Source organism: Heterocephalus glaber, unplaced genomic scaffold, assembly GCF_053883595.1.
Source record: "Heterocephalus glaber isolate CG9 unplaced genomic scaffold, H.glaber_assembly_v1.0 deba00001577, whole genome shotgun sequence".
NCBI classification, from domain to species: domain Eukaryota; kingdom Metazoa; phylum Chordata; class Mammalia; order Rodentia; family Bathyergidae; genus Heterocephalus; species Heterocephalus glaber.
In genome coordinates, this window is record NW_028258358.1 from 9187553 (window position 1) to 9202826 (window position 15274).

At 36.1% G+C, this 15274-nt stretch overlaps 1 long non-coding RNA gene across 1 annotated transcript in view; it reads left to right on the forward strand.

Moving 5' to 3' along the window:
- The window catches only part of LOC147823496 (uncharacterized), a 113366-nt gene that overhangs the window by 88665 nt on the left and 9427 nt on the right, over positions 1-15274 (forward strand). Inside the window, exon 2 of the long non-coding RNA XR_015443701.1 lies at positions 11750-11814. This is a non-coding gene — a long non-coding RNA (uncharacterized LOC147823496). The remainder of the gene's footprint in view (positions 1-11749; positions 11815-15274) is intronic.

A 15274-nucleotide genomic window follows, 5' to 3' on the forward strand; every position in this document is an offset into this window, starting at 1 on the left:
TGTGGGGAAAAGGAACCCTGCTCTATGGCTCGTGGGAGTATAGACTGGTGCAACCACTGTGGAAATCAGTATAGAGATACCTCAAAGAACTAGGACTGGAAGCCCCACTTGACCCAGCTATTTCTCTGCTGGGTATCTTCCCCAAAGAATTAAGAGTAATACCACAGTGATATATGTGCATGAATGTTCATAGCACAATTTGTAATAGCTAAAACTTGGAAACAGTCCAAATGCCCATCAACCGGAGACTGGGTAAAGAAAATGTGGGGTTTAAAAAAAAAATAAAATGGAGTACTACTCAGCCATAAAAAATGAGAAATTAAAGCTATTTATAGGTAAATGGAGGCACATTGAGATGATACTCTTAAGTGAAATAAATAGGACACACATGTGTAAATACTGAGTAACTTTTCCAGTGTGAGAAACTGAAAGTGTAAATAAGGACTAAAAGGTATAATAAATAATATGTAATAGGAAGAAAAGGGGCAAAGGGGAAGGGAAAGTGGGAAGGGTAGGGCAAAGGAAAGAAGGGAATGAATCAGTATAAGAAAATTAAAAAATTGAAACAAAGTCTTTGCAAATATGGAGGGGTGTAGGGGTTGAAGGGAGGGCAGAGGAGTGGGGAAAAAATTAGAACCAAGAGAGATTATGTAAAGGTGCAAATTTCCAATGATGAATGTCATTATAGTTTATACCTAAAATGTACCAATAAAATTAATAAAAAATAAACTAGAATTAGGGGTCCCATTTGACTCTGGCATTTCCCTGCTGGGCATCTTCCCAATAGAATTAAAAGAATAATACCACAGCAATATATGTACACCCATGTTTGTAGAGGAACAGTTTGTAATAGCTAAAACTTGGAAACAGCCCAATTGCCCATCAACTGGAGACTAGATAAAGAAAATGTGGGATTTTTTTTTATAAAATGGAGTACTACTCAGCCATTAAAAACAAGAAACTTGAGACATTTACATTTAAATGGATGCACATAGGGCCTGGAGATTTAGCTCAGTGGTTTCATCACCTGCTGCGCAAGTGCAAGGACCCCAGTTCAATCCTCAGTACCAAAAAAAAAAAAAAAAGAGTAGATGGATGCACATTGAGGCCATACTCTTAAGTGAAATAAGTAGGATAAACGTGTAAATACTGAGTAATTTCTCTGGTGTGAAAAACTAAAAGTGTAAGTAAGGATCAAAACATATAATCAATAATGTGAAATAGAAAGAAAAGGTCCAATGGAGTAGGGGAAGTGGGAGGGGTAGGGAAAAGGAAAGAAAGGAAAATAGGGAGGGGTGGAGAGGGTGGAGGGAGGGCAGGGGAATGGCGAAAAAATAAGAACCAAGATACATCATGTAAAAGTACAAGATCCCAATGATCAATGTAACTGTATTGTTTACCTAAAATGTACCTGTAATCTTAATGGAAAAAAAGGAAGTAGATGCTAAATATTCAGTTATATAAGGCAGCTAAAATATTATCTAGTTTTGCTTCTTTACAGCAGAATTTCCTTATCAACAAAGATACGTGTCCAGAAAAATTACAACTTATAATAAAAAATAAATTGGAATATTTAAAAGATTTTTTAAAATGATATAGTGACATCATAATAAAATGTAGTATATTTATACATCATAAACTAAGAATTTTTAAATTAACTTTATTATTTCCATAACTTACATGGGCTGCAATAGTAATAGATTTGAACTTCTTCATAAGCTAGAATTAAATTAGAAATTTTGGTCTTTCATTAGTGGAAACCATAATCCAAGTTTCTGTTTCTTTCTTGGAAATATTATAAATTGTGTAAGTACTCTTCAGAGGAGAGAAGGAGAGGAGCAATATGATGGGAGAGAAGAGAAAGAGCAGTCTAGACACTGGATATTGTTCATTTCACACTATTCTTTAATTCCACACAATGAATTCTTCTCAGAATAAAGGACATCAGAATCAAATGTTCAAAATGCGTTAACTGATGAACTCTTGGGGGCAAAGGCATAATATTTAGAAACTAAAAATGACTTCAGAGTCAACCAAAATAAGTTCCTCTTATCTGCCTTACAATTTTGAAAGGAGCTTCCAAAGCATGCAAGGCATGGCATAAACATACTCAGTGCCAGAGTTAACCATACTGGCGCCCAGTGACCCTGCCCCTCAGTAACTCTGTGCACCAGTGACCCTGGCCATCACTGACCCTGCTCATCAGTGGCCTGACACAAGTTTCCATGTACTTTGGGTTATCTGTAAATCTTTTCCCCCTGCTTTATCTTTTTTTGCTATTTTATAGCCCATGTTAGTCTGCTTTTGGTAGCTGTAACAGAACAAATAATTTAAAGGAGGAAAGATTTATTTTTGCTCATGATTTCAGAGGTTTCAGTCCATGGTTGCTTGGTCTAGTGGGTTTTGGACAGATAGTGAAAGTGGAAGTATGTATTCAAGGAAAATTCCACCTGTCGTGAAAGGCAGAAGGCAATGAAAAAGGGGAAAATGGAGTGGGATAGAGGGGGAGGGGCTGGGTTCCCAACCTCCCTTTAAGGCACCTACTTCTTTTGCCTGCCTCCCATCTCTTGAAGTTTTCATCACTTCCCAATAGCACCACCAGCTGGGGACCAAGCCCTCAACATGCAAGTCTTCAGGGGATATTCCAGATCCAAACCATAAAATGACCCATCCATAAAATCTTGACTTGAAAAATTTCAGTGAAAACATTTCACAATACGGTGCCAATCTTTGTGATGTGTTCAGGTTGCATGTAAAATACTCATTATCTCTGTTGCGTTGCATCTAACCTGTGTTTGCAGGACAAGGCAAGTGTAAAATTTATTTAATTTGAAATTTATTAAGTGTATATTTATTGTCCAAGCCAGGATACTTTTGAAAATGAAGGGATGGCAAAGTCTACCACTTAATTACACCAGAATAACAGGATACACTGTAAGTGCCCAAGCAAATCAGGTCATAAGATCACACTGTTTAGAGAAAGATTTTAAAGTATTAGGTAGGGATGTTATCATAATTAAATATAAACTTTTGAGATTGTTTATTTAGATAGATCCTTTTAAATGCTCTGCTATCTCAAAGAAGTAGGGGATCACAGAGGTTATAGCTAACTCTTTGATCTGACTTTCTTTCAATTAGTTGAAGACTAGCTAAGATGAAATCTCTCTCTCTCTCTCTCTCTCTCTCTCTCTCTCTCTCTCTCTCTCTCTCTCTCTTTCTCTCCATAAGGTTCAGGAATGGATAGCTAAAGGAAAGCATGGAGTATTAATAAGAGTGTACCTCTACGTGGCAAGGCTTTTAAAAACCCCTATTTTTAAAAACTCTATGTGTTTTCTTTTTTTTGATCATTATGAAATGTTTGTAAGCCTCTAGAAAGATTTACTGGATGAGAATGTTGTTTGTGTACAGTAAATATAAAAAGCAGTAATAACTAATGAGCACTATACCAGGATCTGAGTAAGCAGAAATAATAATAGTCATTATTATATATTATCTTTAATCCCTATTTTTAAAAACTCTATAGTGTACCATTAGCCCCATTTTACAGGTGAAGAGAATGAGGTTCACTAGATTGATGAAAAAGACACATTTGGGATGAAATAGAACCACTGCCTGAATCCAAATTCCTGATGTTCACTACACTTGTTGTCTCCCCTTTAAGAAAGACTCGGAGATTTTCTAATTTCCATCCCCATCTCCAGTTTTCTCTGGGATGACTAAAGACCTATAATTATAATGTATTATGTCTTTTCGAACAAAAATAAATCTGTTATTTATGTTGTCTGTAGAACAGGTTCCTAGTCTACCTGCTATGTTTGTTTTTCCAAATGTTTAACCAAACATCATTATAACAGCCTTCTACACCAGAGACAGGACTGATGTTGTTTACTGAATCACAATGTTCTGAATGTTATAATGGACTGAAAAATAATCTTTTCCTAAAATGGAATGCAGCTCTGCTTGTTTAATCTCCCAAGATGGCTATCTGACTTGATAACCAGTTTCACTGACTTTGTGTCTTCCGGTCAGGTATACTCAGCAACCACAGCCACCCATCTCCCTGACTTCTATTTAGATAACAAGCAGTAACAGGCCCCCAATTGCTTTGGAAACTGTGCCTAGGAACACAAATCTAGTGAATGGTAATGACACACTGGTGAGCATAAACACAATGCCATTGATTATACATCACAATAACCTCACTACTGAAACTGGCTTTGCTGTCTTTGTCACTGGGATTCTTGCCTGTCAATCTCCGGAAGTAAGCTGAGGAAGCAGATATACATCAACTTGACCAGATAATGTCCAGAATTCTCTAAAGTGACTACCACAACTCCTGAAATAATCCTGTGGTCTCCACCTTCTTTATCAATGAATTTTTGTATAACCCCAATTAAAAGCCCTTATTCCTGTCTCTCTGCAGGAAGGGTCCCTAGAAAAACCACATCAGATCCTGTACTACCTAGAATCAGATCTTCTTATCCTCAATCTTCTTGGTTTCTTTATCACTTGTTATTTTTAAGCTATCCTATATAATTTGAAACTCTATCCTCATAATTGGATGCAATCATTTGTCTTTGTTTACTGAACAAATATTTATTTATTGAGCAGCTGTTATGATCCAGGCACTCCAGTCTGTGTTGTGTGTCCAGCAGTAAGTAAGACAGACATGCTCTTTGATCAGCTGTGTGGAGGAGACTAACAACAAACTGATTTAATTCTCTTAGACAATATTCAGGATTATGCCACTATGTGCTCACATACTTTTAATGCCTTCTTCCTAATTAAGAACAAATTGTACAATCTTTCATTCAGCATCCTTCTATAATGATAAGGTCTCACCATTTACTGTTCTAACATTTACTGTTCTATCTCACGTCAGTGGTTTCTAAACAGTGGGCCAAAGAACTTATCTGGGGAATCAAATTATTATGCCAATGAATCCAAGGATCTATATATAACTAGATATTAAATGGAATAAACATCTTGTACATCTAATCTCCATATGTTCAAATTCATATTGATGATGTTGTAAATTTATTCCAAAGTGAATTCAGAATAACTTGGTTCTCATGTATACTTTCCATGAAAGATTACATAAGGCTATTATAGGACAATATTTACCAACAATAATTACCATGCTGGGTGGGGGGCAAAGTTTTTGATAATTACAAGTAGATCTAAGTTTCCAAAATACTTAATTTTAACAAAATGGGGCGCTACCCTCATCCTGCCTCCAAGGCTCTACTACAGCTCAGTGTCCTGTGCCTTTAGGTTCAAATGCAGAAATGTTATCCAAAGTTCAGTTTCTATTTCAAAAATTTTCCACTCTAAGAAATGTCTGTTCCTCTTATAATCTTTTCCAGGGCTCACCTGTCCCGTGTTTGTCTAGGTTCTAGACATAAAAGGCTATATTTTTGCTTGTCTTTTGATCTTCTGCAATACCTACACATCACACAAGCAGAACTATCAATATGACATAAAGATTGTCCCATGAATAATCCTCATCAATGAATTGTAACAAAAAAATCAAACATCTACATTAAATAAAGTGGTATATTTCAAGTAATTTCACATTATTAGAAAAAGAATATCACACGAATCCATTATTATGCTATGCTAGAGCTTGTGGAGCTCTAGAACTTACCCTGCTTTGAAATTATTTTTAGTCCTTACACCTATGAACAAGAAATTGAATTAGAGCCTGTTTATTTCATATGCAACATTAATTTTCCTCTTCTAGATGATTGATGTAATAATACTCTCTCTTGAAATGGTTTTCTCTGATTAATGTATTTATTTCTATAAAGGATTAACTTATGAAAGTTGAAGCAGGAGTTGAGGCTTTGTATTGTGTTGTATTAGAAGTCTTATTATCATTATTTACTTTACAATTTTGATAGATTTTAAAGTTATTATTGGAAGAAGCATCTCTGCATTTCTTATTCCTAGAGAAGCCTCACAGCTAAACACACAAACACAGCTAAACACAGAATGTGTGTTCAAAGCATCTATTAAGTAAATGCACACACAAATCCACCACAAAAAAGGTTCTGTGTTGATCTAGATGCTGGGTCCAGGTATGTGAAACAGGCTCCTGTGTAATAATGACTTACTATCAAGGCCTGATAGATAAGATAGACTTTCATTTTCACTTAGAAATATTGAATCACTTTCTCCCACATCTCTTTCATCTTATTAAAACTGTGTGATATATCTCTTCTCATTCTATTCATAGAGAATTGTAATAAATTTTTATTAAAAAATATGTGTGTGCCTTCTTTGGGTGACTTCCCCAGCATTCATTCAAACTACCCAGTACTTTTAGATCTGTTACAGTTGCAAAGGAGTACCTCTGAGAATAGAATACTACATAGCAATGCTTTGAGACTTCTATGGTCTAAATATTCGTATCTCCCAAAACTTTGTATGTTGAAACCACCCCAATCACCAATGTGATTTTCAGGAAGTGGTTAGATCATTCAGGTGGCGACTTTGTGAATGGGATTAGTGCCCTTGTAAGGGGCTTAAAAGACCAGAGATTTTCCTTTTTCTTCATGCAAGTAGGTCCTGTCTATGAACCAGGAAATAGGATCACATCGAAGATGCCAATATCTTGACCTTCAATTTCTCAGACTTTGGAACTGAGAAATAGAATTCTGTTCTTTGAACTACTCAGTCTATGGTATTTTTATATAGCATCCCAAATAGACTAAGCAGAGATCTTCTAGAATTTCAGAACATATTTTTGTCCATATGTGTCAATCAATGGAAACTGGTAAAGTTCAGAAATCAATTTTTCCTTTGCCCTTTATTTGTGATTCAAATATATTAGATGATGGGTTATTAACAGTTGAGATTCTTGAAATTTAGAGAATATAATTGTGACTTTAACCGGCAAATCATTTCAAAATTATAAGTGATGCTTCTTCCGAAAGAACAATCTCTTCTTGTCACAGCGATAATAATGTACAGATGAAAAATCATGAGCCCCAAATAAGACAGTCTTTTTCTATGCTTTTGCAAAGTGTAGAAAAGCAAAGACTGGTATTCTTTATATAATTGTGATCCTGATTCCAAGCATCTTGGGTGGAAAGCATGGAAAATATCCTCCCCTCCACAGCAGAGCTGGGAGCAGAATTTGGAAAATCCTAGAAGAGAGAATTGGGACTAGTGTATGAATGATGGCCAATAAATTTGGGAACTAACACCTCATGGCAGAAAGATTAGGAAATATTCCTTAAGGTCAGTTGATTCTATCATCAGACAAGCTATTTTTAAAAGTGTTTTTAAAAATCTCTATATAGTCCTACTAGGGTGTGGTGCTGATTTCCTCCTTCCTTTATCTTGGCAGAACATCCTCATAATAGGTTTCTCCCAAAGAAATGCCAGTTCCTAACATCAGACCGCTATACTCAGAGCAAATTCAAATCATTTCACATTTTCCTTTCCAGACCAATCATTATTACTATTACCCTTTATATTTGTGAGACTATATCCAACTGCTTAATCTATTTCTAGGCACTTGAACATAAATTTTTAAAGATGTTAGCTTTAGTAAAAATCCAACTAAAGGAGAGAGTAAAATTTGATAGTAAATAAGACAACTAATTAGATGTACTTCAAAGGTCAGTAGATCTTCTTGGAAATAAGAATATATCGAGACAGCATTCTTCCAGTAGCTCCTCAAATCAAAGTGTGGGCTAAAGAGATAGGAAAGGGAGAGGTCATAAAGTGTTCCTGTCCTGCATTAGAGGGTCTATTTTAGGGTTAATCACAATGATTGAGAAGATGTCTGAAGAGGAGGGTGATCTTTCAAGTCATCAGAATTTACAGTCTAGCTTAACACTTCCTCTTCTACTGAGAAACAGACAAGAAGAGTGAGGAGTCTTCCACCACAGGTGTGAGCCAGAGGCAGCCTGAACTTGCTGTGATCTGTCTACCAATCTCTAATCCCAGGAAGTTGCTTGATTTTTTTCTTTAGTAGTTGAAAAAAATGGCAAGGAGGACTCATTCATCTTAGGTTTTACCCTAAGCGCACTCCATACTGGATGATCCAGAATGCTAAAAGACTCTTAATACCTTGAGTTTTCTCATTCTTGTTCACAACAAGATGAATTGAGTAGAACATTCAGACTTCCATATAGAATCAATTCAGTAATTCAGGCTTTCCAGTCCCTTTAGAAGGGACAAAACAAAAACAACAGCAACAAAAAGTTGCTTTCTCTTTCCTTCACATTCTCCCCTAAGAAAGAAAAACAATAAAACACAAGAAACTATTCAGTGCTGGGGGTATAGATTAGTGGTAGAGTGTTTGCCTAGCATGCACAAGTCTCTAGGTTTGATTCCCAGCCTTGTCAGAATAAACAAACAAAAGCATACAGAATGTTATTGCATTAGTCATTTTTCTGTCACTGTGATATCTCAATAAAGCAACTTAAAGAGAAAAGGGTTATTTTGACTCATGGTTTCAGAAGTTTAAGCCATGGCCAGGTGGTCCCATTAATTTTTGGTCTGTGATGAAACAGAAATTTTATGTGGTGGAGGAAATCTGGTCACTCCACAGAAACCAGAAAGGAGAAAGGAAGGAAGAAAGGGAAGGAGGGAGGGGCCGAGAGAGGACAAAGGAAGAGGAGGAGGAGGAGGAAGGGGGAGTGTTGGGGACAAGATATAGGCCCAAGAACCTGTCCATGAGGACCCACTCACTTCAACTATTTCCCATCTCTTAAGTTTCTGTCATTTTCTTGTAGCCCATCAAATTATGAACCTATCAAAGGATTAAGTCACTGATGAAGTCAGGGTCCTTGTGATCTAAACATTTCCCCAAAGACCCACCTCTAAACATTGCTACACGGGGACTAAGCCTACAACATATGAGATATTTCAAATCTAAATTGTAACAGTTATCATACAAGAAATAGATTATACTCACTAGGAGATCCACTGATGGGCTAAAGTGGTAAAATGATCTATTTAGATCATTCTATATGACTAAAGCCCTCCTACTGTAGAGCATGAAGTTTGACATCATTAGAGGTTTCAAAGAGTTGACAAGTTTAAACATATTGGTGTAAGAGTCATGGGGTTTTTTTTAATGACAAATCGTTTATTTAAATCCAAATAAATATCACTTACTAACTAGTGTCAAAACAAAGTTTTCACGCCCTCACTGGAGGAAAGATAGCCACTTTAATAAATGGTGCTGGAAAAATTGGGTTTCAACTTGCCAAAGATTAAAACTAGACCTATATCTCTCACCATGTACTAAACTAAAGTTGAAATGGATTAAAGATCTAAATATTAAAACAGAAACACTGAACTGGCTGGAACAGAGGTTAGGTAGAACTCTTGAAGACATTGGTGTAGGAAAAGATTTTATGAACAAAACCTCAGTTGCCCGTGAACTAACACAAACAATCAACAAGTGGGAACTCTTTTTACTGAAAAGCTTCTGCACAGCAAGAGAAACCACCAACAGAGTGAAGACACAACCCACAATGTGGGAAAAAATTTTCACCTGCTGTTCCTCAGACAAAGGCCTACTATCTAGAATCTATAAAGAACTTTAAAAAATCAGACCTCCCAAACTGAAACACCCAACCCAAAAATGGGCATCTGAAGTGAACAGACATTTCTCAGACAAAGAAGTAGAAATAGCAAATAAACATATGAAAAAATGTTCAATATCACTGGTCATTTGAGAGACACAGATGAAAACAACACTGAGATTCCACCTCACTCCAGAAAGAATGGCTGCTATCATGAAATCAACCAATAACAAATGCTGGTGGGGCTGTGGGGAAAGAGGATCACTGCTCCACTGCTGGTGGGAGTGCAGACTGGTGCAAGCACTGTGGAAATCAGTATGGAGATACCTCAAAGAACTAGGACTGGAAGTCCCTTTTGACCCCACTATTCCACTGCTGGGGATCTTCCCCAAAGAATTAAAAGAATCATACCACAGTGATATATGTGCACCCATGTTCATAGCAGCACAGTTTGTGATAGCTAAAACTTGGAAACAGCCCAAATGCCCATCAACTGGAGACTGGATAAAGAAAAAGTGTTTTTTTTATAAAATGGAGTACTACTCAGCCATAAAAAATGAGAAATTAGAGACATTTAGAGCTAAGTGGATGCACACTGAGGCGATACTCTTAAGTGAAATAAATAGGACACACATGTGTAAATACGGAAAACTTTCTCTGGTGTGAGAAACTGAAAGTGTAAATAAGGACTAAATGTATAATAGGTAATGTGAAATAGGAAGAAAAGGGGCCAAGGGGAAGGGGAAGTGGGAGGGGTAGGGGAAAGGAGAGAAGGGAATGGAATTAATATGAGAAAAATGGAAACAAAGTGTAAATATGGAGGGATGGAGGGGTTGAAGGGAGGGCAGGGAAATGGGGAAAAAAGAGAGATTATGTAAAGGTGCAAATTTCCAATGATGAATGTCATTATATTGTACATCTAAAATGTATCAATAAAATTAATTTAATACAAACAAAAAACAAAGTTTTCATACTTTAGATGATTCTTTAAGAAATCACATTAAGGTAAAACAATGTGTCTCAGGGACTGTTGCCAAAATATCAGTGTGCGAAGCAAATTTAACATAAATAGAAAAGGCATGTGACCATTTTATAACTTGTGCCAAAGTAAAACCAGAAAGTACCTCCTAAGTTAAGCCAAACAAAACCAGAAATTTATGACAAGTTTGTCTACTGATTGCCTTTTGTCATTAATTCCAGTTATCTCTATTTACCCAAAGTCATTTATTTAATCTCATCTTATAAAATGTGTGTTACTGAATTGATGCTAAAATCTATTTCTTCATGTACTCCATTTCTTTTTAATATTGGAAGAAATTCAGACAAAAAATATACTTTAAACATATCAATATTATTTTTATTTTTGTCTTATTTATATAATACTATAGTAAATTAACGCTCCAGAACATGCTAAATTATAAGACTGGTATGTTTAATACCTAATATAATGTAGCTTTACTTTCAAAACACTACCCCATTTGTGCTCCTTACAGATCCTAGTGTTTTAGATTGTGTTTCTTAATTTTCTTTTTACAAAGATCTGATTAACTTGTCTGCATCCTTTCATACTCAGTTCACTGTAAATTCACTGGAACTCAACATTCCAGAATTATTCTCTATCCTTCAATTTCCTTTTCCCTAATCTTTATGCCACAGCAAACATCACACTGAACACAAAGCATCACTTTCAGACTTTCTGTCCACTCATCTCTGGATTGTCACTTCTGGATGGCTGTTCTTTGTGTGTATCCCATAACACCTTACACAGTGCCTGGCACGTGGCAGAGGCTTGCTAAAATTTTTTACTCAACAAATGAATGAAATAATAATGCCTTCATTATTTAAGGGCCTAGAAAGGAACTGAATTTTAAAGTCATACAACTACTAAAACAAAAACAAAATTTTAGTAGCATCTATAAAATTCAGTAATATCTGCTATAATTTAGTGAGCGCTAGATAGAGATTAGCATTTTCACAGGCAGGAAGCTTTCTTGCTGCTTCTGACCCTTTTAAAACGCCAAAAAGAAAGCAAAATAATAACCTGTAAATCATAACAGGAGTTTCACTGGGGCATCAGATTGACGACATAACTAGCCAGAAAAAGAAAAATATTTCTGCTGCACAATTTCAAATGCTTGATACAGTTGCTCGTGTTCCAAGATGCATGTCTTTGTTGATGGCTTGTTTGTTTTTATTGGTAGAGAAAATGTGCTGCTGTAACAAAACCATAAAAGGCTGTATGAGATGGAATCTGGAGGATCTAAAGGTATTTAAAATAAATATTTCCACCCTTGAGTTTAGCAATTTTCAAGACAGATGTCTTCTATCAAAGAAAGTACCAAATGCTTTTTTTGTTCCTCAACTTGGCAGAAACATTTGCATTTTCTGTGTTCTCAATTCCCTGATAGGGAGGGAGTTTGGGTTTTTTTTTTTCTTTGCAGTTTTCATGGTTCAGAGTTGCCCTCTAGGAGATAGAGATGGTATGGGGCATTGGTTACCTAGTACTGGAACTCAGTACTGCCTGGCCTTAACAGTCACTGCCAGAGGTAACCAGTACCTTATACCATCTCTATACTAATGTGTGTGGCTATCCCATAAGGCTCCCATGTTTGAGATAATTTTCTTTGTATAAATTATTTCTTTTAATTTTTACAATTTAAGAAATGTTATTGTGTATATGCATCAGACAAGGAAATTAATGTTTAAATCATTAAATAAATTTGCCAAGAATGTCAACTGATAAATGAAAAGACAGGAATTGAGTCCAGGCCTTTTTAATTCCAGAATTCATGTATTAACCACTACAGACATGCACCTAGACACTTCTGCATTTTCTCCTCTTGTTGCAAGGATTACATGAATTAATATTTGTAAAACACTTGGACCAGTGCCTATGTTAGTTTTCCATTGCTGTGACAAAACACCTGATGTAAACAACTTATAAAGAGGATAGACTCATCTTGCCTTAGGGTTTCAGGGGTTTTTGTTCAAGGTCTGCTAGCTCCATTCCTTGAGGTCTGAGGTGAAGCAGAGCATCACAACATCGAGGGGCAGGTGGCAAAGGAGGCTGCTCACTTCATGGCAGCCAGGAAGCAAAGTGAGAGCAGGACAGAGTCAGAAAGGAAGGGGAAAGGGCCAGGGACAAGAAATGTCATCCTTAAGAGCATACTGCCAAGGACTCATTTGCTTCAGTGAGGTCTCACCGCCTAAATTTCCATCACCTCCCAATAGCTCATCAAATTATGAATGTATCAGTGGGCTGATCCATTGATAAGATCAGAATCTTCATGATTCAATCACTTCCCGAAAGCCCCACCTCTGAACACTGTTGCACTGGGGACCCAGCCTTCAACACAGGAGCCTCTGAGGGACATTCCAGATCTAAACCATACAGTGCCTGACAGAAATTTTCAATAAACTATAACCTCCAAACAGTTGTTATTATTTTTGCTTTGAACAGTTAATTTTATGTTAGACACCTGGAAAAAAAGGGGAAAATATCCCTTTGTACTTATCTGTATATTTATATTCCATGTATCTTTCATTTTATCCTGTAATTTTAAATTTCTATCTGGTGGTATTTCTTTTCAGCCTGAAAAACTCCTTTTAGCCTTCTTTAATGAGATGAATTTGCTGGCAACAAATTACCTTTACTTTTGCTTGCTGGAAATTTTCCTTATTTTATCTTCATTTTTGAAGGATATTTAAAATTTCAACACTTTGATAATGTCACTTTTCAGCTTTCTTCATTTCTGAAAAATGAATCAAATGTATTCTTTTTGTTGTCTTTTTCTCCCCTTTTGGCTGCTTTTAACACATCTTTGGTGAATGTGTTAGGTGTATAATTTATTATGTTTTAGATTTGATGAGCTTTTGGATCTGTGTTTTGATATTTGTTATCAAATTTTGGAAAAAATTTGTCCAATATTCCTTTCAGTATTCAGTATTGAGTATTCAGTACATATATGTTTGATCACATGTAATTTATAGAATTCTGCTCCATTTTTTCAATCACATTTCTGTCTGCTTCATTTTCAATAATCTCTATTGACCCTTCTTCAAGTTTACTAATTCTTTATTTTACGTTGTTAGATCTGGCTCCAACAGTGCTTTGTAAACTTCAGATGCTATGTTTTTAAATTATAAGTATGTGAGGTATTTATTTTTTAGATGGTCCCTGTCTCTCCTGAAGTCACCTGTCTCATCCATCTTCTAGAAGTTCTTCAATATGTTTGTCATAATTATTTTAATGCCTCCAACTACCATTTTCAACATCTGAGAGATCTGTGGGTCTTTTTCCAAAGATCTTATTCTTTACTATGGGTCACATTTTCCTGTTTTTTGTATGTTTAGTACTTTTTGTAAAAGACATTTACACTGAAATTGTGCATGATGATAAACAATTGAGACTGTATTTTGCAGTTTCCTTTGAAGAGCAGTGAGAATTTCTTTTTTTTAAAAAAAATTTCTTTTTTTAAAAAAAAAAAACAGTTAAATTACTGGTGGATTAACTTGAGCCTGTCACTATTTGGGTTTAGTTTGGCATTTTATTAGTGTGAATTTATTTCAGTTTTGATCTTTGTTCTGGGATGTGATTCTCATTCTAAGGTGTGGCCCTCTGGGGTTGCAGTAAAAAGTCCAAGATGTTCACTAACCCCTATTAACTTGGTAGGACTTGAACGCCAAATTCGGTCTCCTCAGCACTGGAGGAAGATGTAGTAATCTCTGAGTAGCTCTTTAAGTCTTGCACATTTGACTCCTACCAAAGGTCTTGTGGCCTCACTAATTGTGCAGTGCAGCTAAGAATCTGAACACAGGTGATGTGCAGATCTACAGATCCCCACCCATCAGTGATTGCTTCTTCTGCAGGATTTCTTCCCTGAATTTCTAGATGCTCTGAACTCTGACCTCTGAGCTTCTCAGCACAGAAAGATTGCTGCTCTCATTGAACTCTAGAGCTTGTAGGCTACCTAGACTGGGGCTTGCCCTAGAAAGATAAGCAGGTAAACAGATTTCTCATCCAGTTTCCCTTTCTCAAGGATCATATTATCCCCATATTCTACCAGATTTTTGTTGCTCTTTAGTAACCCAGGCAGTTGTGTTTTTTATTTAGCCCAGAGTTCAGTTGCTAATGGCCAGATTGTTCTGGTATATGTTACTCTGCCAGAAGTGTACATTCTCAATAAATTATGTTATAAATATTAATCACATTTTTATCAATGAGGTGCTCTGAATGTTAAGTTGTTGGCATAGGACCACATTTGGCATAGAAAATGCTTTTTAATTAAAAGCAATCATTATTAGAGGAATGACTTAGAGCTTATCAGAAAGACAGCTACAGAGTAAGAGAAAACTACAGAAATGAAAATCAGTACAGGGCTCTTCAGTGGTTTTGACTCATGATAACCAGCTCTCACTTGTGCAGCATCCACGGCAGCTATCTGCAAAGTCTTCCTTATAGTCAGATTTTGCCTCTGAAAAAGTCATTGTGAAGTTCATAAACTCAGAGCAAAGGCTTTTAGTCCTGATCTGATGTGACTACCAGACTAATGCTTTGGCAGAAACAGAAATCAAGGGAAAATACAAGGCTTAAGGAATTTAGAAATAATTTTCTACATTGAAATCAGTAAAACTCCTTGGTCGAAGACCATTTCATATGCTCTTCCTTCACAGGTAGACAAAATTGTGTCTCATAATGTCAGCATGTAAAATGTGTGACACATCAC